Raw genomic sequence first — 10618 nt, 5'->3', positions numbered from 1 at the left:
TACGGCCTTGAGGCATCCCAGAAATGCATCACTCCCTCTGCTTGTGCTGTGGTAGCAGAGGTAGTGACTCTGGCTGTCTCCTCTGGCTCCTTCTCCCTCCTGGTGGCCTTTGAGCTCCCTGTGAGCTCAAAACACGGTGACAACTATCTGTTCTTTGCACCTTGTGGGTAGGAAAGTTGGCCTCTGGCACTGGTGCAAGCTTTCAAGTACATTCATCCAGCTGAACCAACTTGGATGAAAATCAGGAGGAGGGGAGGGATATCAAACTCCTTTTGTGTGTGAGGACACAAGGCTGGGCTGAACAGGGTCCTCAGAGGGTCAGAGTGCCAGCTGGGTGCGGGTTTTGAACCTATCTTACCGCACACAAGCTAGGAAGCTCAGCCTGTAGGTGCCTGAGCTCCTGTAGCTGCTCAGCGCCTCACGCAGGATTTGCCAGCGCACCCCGAGCTGCAGGGCAGGCCCCCTGCGGGACCTGTTCTTGTAGGCACGACAGGCAAAATGGCTCCTGTCTACCTGGGCGTGCGTAGGCTTCGGCCCAGGGGCCACGCACAGAGGTGGCTGAGGGACCGCAGCTAGCTAGCAGGCGTACCCCAGGCCTGCCCACGCCGACCTGGGCTGCAGCCTGGTGCTGGGGCCGGACACCGTGCTGCGTGTCATAGCTGGGGGTGGGGGGGGACAGAGCCAAGGACTCGGGATTTTGGGCCTTTCCTTGAGGGATTTGAACCTGCTGCTCTCCCAGCCAGGGGTGCTCCGTTTGGGAATGGGGCACCGTGTCTCCTGCCCCACAGCCCACAGCTGTAGCTCAAGCCGAAGCGCACGCTCCGTTACAAGAGCTGCTGTGAATGATAGAGTTTGTGCGGATTCAGGGCACAAGTGCACAGAAAAGCAAGCCATTGGGGGTTACTGAATACACAGAAATGGCTTCCAGCTCTGCGAAAAGCTGATAGCTGAGGCTCCTGGTGTGAAGACCCTCTTCCATAGGCATCCCCTTATGGTGACCGCTGATGATGGGATACTGGATGAGAAGGCCTCTTGGCATGATCCAGGAGAGGCTCAATGTCAAGGGAGAACAGGACAGCAGTCACCTGAGGCAAAAGGACAGTAGATTAGGGAGGTGACTGGGTGTAGAGAAATGGGGTGTTTTGCTTTCCCTGCAGAAAGAGCAATCACTGAATAAAACTGATGTGGGGCAGGGCCCTGATTGCCAGATAAGCCGTGCCCAGTGCTTCAACCCTCTAGTGAGAGTCTCTGCCAAGAAACAACTGCACAAATGTAGCTGTTGTGACCCTTGAACCACACAAAGTGTTTGCACTCTCCAGCTCCCAGTTTCTCCAGGTGGCCTCACTTAAGGAGCCAGCAGTGCAGGTGGTCAAGTCTCCCTGGCACATCCTATTGCTCAGCACCCTGGCAGCTGAAAAATCAAACTCGGAACCACCACCCCAAGAGAGGGATAGATGGCAGTACAGTCTATGCAGAACAGATGGCTGAAAGCTGCTCCCAAAAATGGGCACTTTCTTTAACTTCAGGTGCTGCTGCACAGAGCATCACCATGTCCATGGCTCTCTGCTGACTGCCTGCCACAAAGGACAACTCCCTGGGCAGTACCGAGTGCTGGAGGGTCTTTGGTTTTGCAGCCCAAGAGAATACAAACAAAGTTGCACCAGTAGTTGGTAGGAGCGACCCATGCCATGCTCCTTACTGCACCACGTCTTTATTTCCGCAGCCGGAAAAAACACCGAAGGAGGCAAAGCTGCTGATGTAATTTTGAGACAGAGCAGGGCTGGGTACCTGTTCCCTTATTGCGTGGGGGTGGTATGTGGGGAGGTTATCCTCAATCCTCCCCATTCATGGAGCCACTGAGGCTGTAATGAAAGGGGGCATGAGGGTGGGGGCCACAGCTGAAAACTGTATTTTTATTTAAAACTAAGCAAATTTTTTGACGTGCCAAATGCTGAGGGAAACTTCCATCATTACCTTGTATTAGCTGAGGAAGGCCAGGGAGAGAGGGGTTCACACTGTGCAGATGTTCCCTCTACTTACTTCATTATTTTCTTTTAGTTACTGAAATATGGGTACAAAGAGATAGCACTAGTTTTAAAATTGCCCTGAAACTAATTTCCTTGAAATGTATAACAAAGTGCCTTCAGCCAAACGGTGGGAATGCCTCCAGAAAGTGCTGCAGATGCGCTGGGGGAAAACTGCATGGCAAACAGTTTGTTCTGCAGGGCGCTGAGGGCAGGAGGGTTTATAGCCCTCCCGCCTCAGCTCCAAGCTGGTTTCTGACCTACAATTCAAACGTTTCATCAGAGTATTTCTCATAGATCTGTTATCTCTAGCAAATAAAACTCAGAGATGAGATATCACCTCCCAATGATTAAGCAACAAACTACATTGATTCCCTGGCTAACAATTATCCAAGATCTTTGGAGCGTGGCTAAAGTTTAAACCCTGGGGGAGCGCAGGAGTTTGGGAGGACAGTGCTGGTAGCAACTGATGGGTCTCCTTCAGGCCTTGAATGCAGCCTCCCAAAGCAGCCAACTACCCTTCTCCAGCTGAGGATGGGGTATCTGGGAGCAGCTGTGGGACACAGGATGGTGGCAGACACTGAGCTGCTGGGAGTAGCTCAGTGGCAGTGACATGGCACTGGGCAGCAGGAGGGCATGGGCTGCAGCAGTGCCTGGGGCTGGGCACCAGGGGCAGGGCTGCGATAGCCTCCATGAGCAACCTCCAGCCTGGCCGGTTGCCTTCGCTGCCTTCTCCTGCCACTCACACAGGTCAAGCTGGTGCCTTCCGCGCTTCCCTTGATTTCTTCCCCTCGTGGAAAACTCCTCTCTAATGTAAGGCAGATTTTTTTTTTTTTTTTTAAGTCTGCAAGCATTACTAATTACTCCTTTCATCCTTTCTTGAAAAGGAAACTAAAAGCAGAGCTGCTAAGTAGAAGGAATTAGGTACTTACGGCATCAGTTTTTAGATGGAGCCAAATCACATCTCCCAGATGATGCATTGCACCTGATGTAACTTGCATCTAACAACACAGCTAACGCTAGCAGGGAGAGACTTGTTCTGTGAGCAGGAGGGATCACGATTTTACCATTTATCATCCTGTGATACAGCTAACACTTTTGTCCTGTAGCCAGCAAGCTTGACTTTTGCAGCAGCAGGAAAGACAAAGCCTCTCACGCTCCTTTTGAATCAGGACCCCAGAGAGGTACTGTCAAAGTAATAGATCTGTTAGAGAAAAGCTTCTTTGTCATCCGTCCTGCCTTTGTTTTGTTCCCGCAAGCAAGATGTGGGAGAGCTGAAATACAGATGCATACAAATATTTAATTTTCCATAGTCCTGGTAACTTGGAGAGGAGCTATTTGTCCTCCCTACACTCTGCCTCACTGGAATAAAATATTTTTCCCTGACACAAACAAAACAATCCATATCCACTTAGAATTCTGTGTGAGGTTTTTCAGACATCTCTTAAAACAAACAAGCAAACTAGACTTAGTGTCAGATGGGTAAAAGTGTGGTTGTCCCCTAAATGCCCCAAATACTCTTTTGCAGGTTAAATACCACCCTAATGGGTGGTACTAGTGGAATTAGTTAGTAGTTGAGCTTACTGCACTTTGCATAAATGGCTGTCAGCCGGGGCAGGTGAAGCCCAGACTACAGCAGGTAATCAGCTGGAGCAGATCTCAAGGACGTGTCCTGAACAAGGGGTGGAGGATGAATCTCACACTCTTGTTCTTCAAATTAATGAGCATTTAAATATTTGATACCATGTGAAACAAGTCCAAGCAGAGTGACTTTAGAGAATTCTTGAAGTTGTTAATTAGGATGCTTTTATCAAAGAAAGGAAGATAGGATGGAACTGAACACAGGTCTTCTCTCACATGAAAACTTCCCTTAAAACTTGAATAGAGGCAACCACCATTATAAATGCTGCTAAATTTTCTGGCTCGCTCTGCTTATGTTACTTTATAAGATTAGTTCAAAATACTTGTGAGACACTCAGAATCAATTTTTTTTAAACTTATAGTTAGAAAAAAAAAATCTTAGCTGCCTTTAAATCCTAACCCCTTCCTGTTGGGTTATCCTCCTTTAAAATTTCTCCTCCTTTAAAATCCAAGAAAATTCCTGCAAACTCGTTTAAAATTAAAAGAAGACATAAGTACCTTGCACTGGTTGAGCATAACACAGTATTAGGAGCTGGGAAAGAAACCACAGTAAAACTGGACTCATAAATTAATCCAGGTCAGTGTGGAAGTGTAGTTAGCTACTCAAGGATTAAGGAAGTCCTTTAAAGGAGATACTTAAGCAAATGTTCTGCTAAAAAAATCCTAAGCATTCAAGGCCCCCACTAACCCACTTAGAAGAGATATATTTTAGTGTATAATTTACCAAAGATCTCACCATTTCATAGTGATCCCCTTCCTACACCCCCACTGGTAAACTCTAGTGTAGTCTGGCATCCCACTGTACTGGTTTTGGCTGGGATAGAGTTAATGTTATTGATAGTAGCTCCTATGGTGCTACATTTTGGATTTGTGACCAAAACAGTGTTGATAACACAGAGATGCATTAGTTATTGCTGAGCAGTGCTTACACAGTGTCAAGGCCTTTTCTGTTTCTCACACTGCCCTGCCAGCAAGCAGGTGGGCAAGAAGTTGGGAGGGGACACAGCCAAGATGCTACACCCACAGTGCAAAACCCCAAAGGAAGGGCAGAACATGGTGTTGTCCCAGAGTGTCTTTACTGATTTGTCAGATATCCTATTCAGGTTTTTCACTGAGGAGGAGTATTCTGCCCTATGACAAAACAAAAAGAATACTTTTGAAGCACATGAATGGAACAGAAACATTCTCAATGTAATCTGGTGTAAGGAGCAAGAAAATAATTTGATGTAGAAAGCTCCAGAGCAGTGAGGTTCTGCTGTAAACATGATTTTAGGCTCCTGAAAGCTGATTTATCGCATCAGCCGAAGTTTGGGATTAGCAGAAAGGGACAATATGACACAATATGTGATGGTGTGGAAGAAGGAGAGCAGCTGTTATTTTTGTTTCTGGAAGAGAATGTGCTGTACGTACCGCTCAGTCTGAGCTTAGAAAATTATCTGCTGTGTGTTAGAGAGAAATAATCTGTGAGGAATGTTTGCTGCACTGGAAGGAATTTGTACGACAAATAAACTAGCAGTTAATACCACCAGGGTTCATTTCAGAGAGAGCCTCCTTTGAAAAGCCCTGCCCCTCAGATAACCCCTCTTTGTTTCTCTCCCACATCTACCTTTTCCTGCTGCGCTCTATAGCCAGATTAAGGAATCGACAGGAACCGAAATACTCCACTGTGCTTCCTACTCGTCCAGCAGACTCGGTGCATTTTTGTTTACAGGAGTTGGAGTTTGACAATAGCTGACCTGCGCGCATTAAGTTTGCTTGTGGAGCATCAGGAAAGAAATCCAGGCTTTCAAAGGGAAGAGAAATCTGCCTTCAGCATTTTTCTTTTTTTTCTTTATTTACCCTGGTGACAGAATGATTTTTAGTTTTTTATGGCTGGCTCTGCCTGCCCCAACAGATAAGCTTCTGAACCACGGTGACAGAGGAATGGCAGGCATTCTCCCCGGTGTCGTTGAAAAGAGAACTGGTTGATTATCTTCATTACCCACAGATGAGCAGCTACTCCCCCGGAGGCACGCAGGCTGTAAGGCGTTTCTTGAAGCAGAACCGTTAGTTACATCTTCCCTTCTCTCCAGGAAAGCGTGATGCTCCCTTCCCTGCCTGCCTCCTGCCGGCAGCGGGCCCGGAGCGTCCCGCCCCACCGCCTCAAAAAAAACCGAAAAAAACCCCAAAACCCAAAACCAACCAACCAAACAACCAAAACCACCCCCAAAAAGGTATTCCCCCCCGCGGAGGGGGTGTGCCGGCAGGGGGGCGGGGCGGCCGCCAGGCGGCAGCCCGCGATCGCGCGTGTGTCCCCGCTGGGGCCCTCAGGGACGTCGGTCCCCCAAAACGTGGGGGTACGGACGCCCCTGCAAGGGGTGGGCGGCCGAACGGCTGGCAAAAACGCCTTCAGGGCCAGCAGCGCCAGGCGAGAGCCAGCCAGGGTTTTCCAGCGCCCCTGCGGCTGAAAGGGCTTCGGGCTGGTGAGAAGGACATCTTTACTGGCATTCAAACGTAACCAGCTGTGCTCAGCGAAGCCCGTGGAAGTAAAGAACAAGGTCCTGGACTGCAATGCAGCCTCTCTTTTCTGGTGTTTCCTTTCGCGTAGGTAACAAATCCCTTCCAAAGAATAATGACTTTTCCAGCTTTGTCATTGATCTCTTAAATAAGATGTTCTCTGGCAACATACCAACACTTTCCTGTTCTCGAAGGACAAATCCCTCAGGAAGCACTTCCGGCGTTTTTCTTTCAGAAGTTTCGGCACGTTTTGTAATGAAAAGAAAAACAACACTTAGCCTGATTGATAGAACTGCAGCTAACAAAAGGTGCCCTGGGGGAGCAGTAAATTCCCTTATTGGTCTTATCATCGAGTAATGCCGCAGCAGTCTCTAGCGGCACCTCTCCATCCCCCTTTCCCTCACTCTTCTGCCTCTCAACTTTGCATGGTTTTAACCTGAGGCAGCTCTGCCAGTGTGCTGGGTTTATACGGGCGATGAGTCCCAGCATCCCAGTTCACCGTGTGGTGGTTTCTGTATGACTGTCACCCTAAGTCAAAAGGAACAACCGATCAGTGACACCTTTGGAACAGAGACCTATTGTGGATGGTTCGTTGGGTTTTTTTAACAGCAAAAAGTAAGACGGGATGGAGAAAAAATTTACACAGAACAGCACAGGATATGCCCTCCCTCAGAAAGCTAACAGTCTTGTTATGTGTGATGCAACACAGTACGTTTTTCACTCCTCTCTTCTTGCTTCATCGGGTTTCCACAGAAAGCTGTTTGTCTTCTGTTGGTGCTTCTTTCTTCCGTGGTCCATCCTGTCCATGCCACTATGCTGGAAGAGTCATAAAAGAAGACTAGACTTGGTCTAGGGTCAAGACTAGACCCTATTTGCCACAAAGGCACTATTACGTTTGCTTCATCAGGTTTCACTTGGTAGTTTCCTCAGCATCTGGGCAAGGGCACCACGAGAGGGTCCAGCAATTCCTTTTCCTTCCGAGCAGAGCTCAGCCTGGGATGAGAGGCAAGTGTAATTCTAACAGGAGTTGTGGTGTTAATCACAGCAGTCATATAGGGAAACGTAAATAATTACGAGGTCACGGACAAATTAGTCACCCTGACGTAACTGGATATTCTGACAAATAGCAAGGCTGCCATAGTCCTAGTAATTTAGTTTTCATGGGTGCAAGAAATTTAGTTTTTGCTAACTCTGGTCAAAGATGGAGTTTAGACCGCAGGTGACTAATCATGAGACAGTAGGATGTCTGTAGGCATGAAAAGAGAATACTTTCTATTTTTGAAGGGTATTTTTCCTCTGTCCAGAATGACTTCAGATGAAGGGCCCTACATGATCTCAGGCAAAGCCTTTTTTTTCCAAAAGCAGACTGCTCATGGGGGCAGCTCATGGGGGCAGCAGTCAAAAACAGAGATTGTGTGTATCACTGCTCAAAAGTACACACTGGGGCCTCTGCCTGCTTACTTCTCTGCTTTCCACCATCTCCACATTGCAAGCTCTCCCAGGCCCCTACTTCTGGAGGGGTCCCTGGGCACTGCTGTGATGAAGTTGAGGCTATCCGTTCAGACCGAAATCCCCCAAACTTCTGTCTCAGAACTGAAGATCCACCTGGACTTGGATAGGAAGGAAAGAAAGGGAGTGATCTCCTGTCCTCACCCAGGGTGCTGTGCCAAAACAAAAGAGCCACAAGGGCAGCAAACACCTCCTGCAGCTTGCTGCTAAGGATGAAGAGAAATCAAAACCGATTCTCTTCTTCAAGTCTGAAGGAGACCCATAACATATAAGTGAGAAATCTGTTCTGGGGTAGGAACTGCAAAGTGAATGTTTGCCTTGTGTTTGATCATCTGAATTAGCACATCCCAGCAAGAGGAGTTCCATTTTTGGACCCGCTACTCTAATCCCTAGCTACCCTGATGGGGTCACTGAGCTAAGACCAATCTTAGCAAACACAGGGTCCTGTTTGAAAATAGCACAGTTACCTCCAAAGAGAAGTTACATGCAAAGCTAAGGCAGAGTGGGGTGACAGGAGAATTACACAAGCTCTTCAGAAAAAAGGACAGTGGGTATTCATTCCTTCTAAAATTTGAAACAAACAAAAAAAAACCCCAGTGTCTCCTTTGCAAGGGGCTCTGTAAAGCAGGATATCCATCAATCATAAGCCCTTGAGCAGGCACATGGGCAGCACATGTTTAATGTCAGCTAGAGTTTAAAACACAGAGACTGGCTCAGAAAATATTATTTCAGCCTTGTTTTTTCTTGAATTACTGCTTCCCTGGGAGACTCAAGCATAAAAGACATCATTGAAAATACCAGTCCCCTGGAAAGCAGGTATATTGAACTGCCCACAGAACTGCTTTTCTATACATTGCTACTTTCTGCTTCTGTGTTTTATTTGCATGACAATCTGTGTCCATCATGTCCTGACAGCCTATCATTTTGTTTACCTCTCTCCCTTCACACATCCTTCCTTTCTGTTGTTTTTGCAGCTCTTGTTTCTCACCATCCCTCCATGCCAATCTTACCTTTTACTTCCATTTTAGCCAGGCAATTCTTCTCCTTCCCTTCCCTGCTCTTATTAAATGCTCGGCTCACACTCCTTCCTCTCCCTCAGTCGCAGGGACAGGTCCCCACGCAGCTCTGTCCTTCTTTCTGTCTCCTCTTCCTCGCATGGTTCTCCTCGGTGCAGCTTTTCTACTTAATCTAAACTGCTTTCCTACATGAAGAGGACTTTGCTCCTCATGCTTCTGTGAATGCACGTGCTGTGCACGACCATCCCCTCCTCCCAGTTGACAAATTACATCTCCTTCCCAGACTCCCTTTCTGTCTGCATCCCTGACACCTGCCAGCTGTGCTGTTCCCTGATTTTTTCCATGCCCTTTTCACTGGTTCCCCCTCACACCCCACTCTAAGCAATTTCTACCAGAGATTCACCTTTAACATTTAATAATTACCTTTGCCACTCAGGCTTGTTTCTTCCTCCACTTTCTGAAGCTGCTTGACCACTTTTGCTTGAGACAATAGAATCACGTCGGCTGGGAAAAGAGAAAAAGAAATAGGGAATTTCTGAGTGAAGGAAGAAAATGGGCGACCTCTGAAAGATCTGAACTCTCGAAACCATTTTATACACTCTTACCTGCTTTCTCCCAAAATAAACGATCCAGAAGGACTAGGGTAGAACTTTAGTTACTGAGACACCCCTAAGAGCAGAGACCCTTGGGGTGCAGAGGCTGAGTGTGGAAAGGGACGGCCAGTTGTTCAGGACCCTGACCAGACCCTGAGGATAACAGATCTATGGAGGGGTGAGGGTGGGATAGGAACACAGCAGCTAAAAATCAGTTCTCAAATAAGTAACTGAAATGTATAATTACACAAGAGCACTGAATAGAGGTTTCTGTTAATCTGTGATCCGATAATCTTCTTTTGTTGCCACTTAGCAACAGAATTACAAACTGAGGATGGAAAGCCAGGGTGACTTAAAATTCCTCTCTTTGCTGAGCAGAGAGGAGAAAAGGTCCCTCTCTGGGCAGGCACAGCAGGTTTTCCAGGTACTGGCTGTATTGTGCCTTTCAGCACTATTATGCAGACATCTGAATTTCAAGTTGCACAAAGTCCAGTTCAGCTAGGCAAATAAAATTGTTTAAAAGAATTAGCAAACTTTACTCACAGAAACACAGGATTAATCCAAACAAATACATCCACGGACTGCGTGAAGATCATACGTTGTAAGCAGGAGGAATGTGGAGGAAGGGACCAGAAGGCCAAAACTGCTGCACTGGAAATTACTCTTAACTGGTTGATAAAAACAACAGTCACCACACCTTTTGGGGGATCCACAATGTCACAGAGATGCTCAGAGAATGGCACAGGAGAGCATTATCCTGCTGCAACAATCCTTACGCAGAGCCACTGGCCTTCATCGTCCTATCTTTGAGAGAGACTCTACGCCCATCAGAGTGCCAGCCTACCTCAGCCCTCTCCTATGTTCAGCTATTTTCATGAACGTCACAAAAAATGTTAGATTTAGGTGCCTACCACCATGCTCTTTACACCTCAGCCTCTTCTTTCCATCTCCTTCTTACCTTTTTTTCCTTCTTCTTCTTATTTTTTTCTTCTCCTGTGCTTTTTAACTAAAGAGTCTGGAGCACCAGACAAGCCATCATCTTTAGCAATGTTGCTATGATTCTGGGGGCAGAGAGGCAGTGAAAAGACATGCAATAAGCTGCTCGACAGCCAGGCTCAACCACATCTCAGAGTGTCTGGTAAGACTCCACACCCTGCTTGTCATTCAGACCATCAGCAGATTCTCCCCCCGAGTCCAGCTGGGATGCCTTTTTCTTTGCATGCGTTGTGATCCTCGGAGTCAAGACTCCAGCGACAACAGCTTCCTCCCACCTTGAGCAATTTGTTCCCTGTACTGCAGAAGGGATGTGCTCCCAACCCAGCGGTGCTGCCCAGCAGCA

At 47.4% G+C, this 10618-nt stretch overlaps 1 long non-coding RNA gene across 2 annotated transcripts; it reads right to left on the bottom strand.

Annotated features, from left to right (window-relative positions):
• Positions 1-5476: 5476 nt before the first annotated feature.
• On the bottom strand, positions 5477-10618 carry LOC115340845. Of its 2 annotated transcripts, none has more exons than XR_005932303.1 (3): positions 10238-10618; positions 9110-9190; positions 5477-7154 (listed from the first exon to the last, which is right to left on the bottom strand). It is a non-coding gene; the product is annotated as an uncharacterized LOC115340845 (long non-coding RNA). The 2 variants fall into 2 exon arrangements; XR_003923209.2 differs by having other exon boundaries at positions 5477-6977.

This window comes from Aquila chrysaetos, chromosome 4 (genome assembly GCF_900496995.4).
Source record: "Aquila chrysaetos chrysaetos chromosome 4, bAquChr1.4, whole genome shotgun sequence".
Lineage (NCBI taxonomy): Eukaryota > Metazoa > Chordata > Aves > Accipitriformes > Accipitridae > Aquila > Aquila chrysaetos.
Note: the sequence above shows the minus strand (reverse complement) of the source record. Positions and strands in the feature narration are given on the sequence as shown.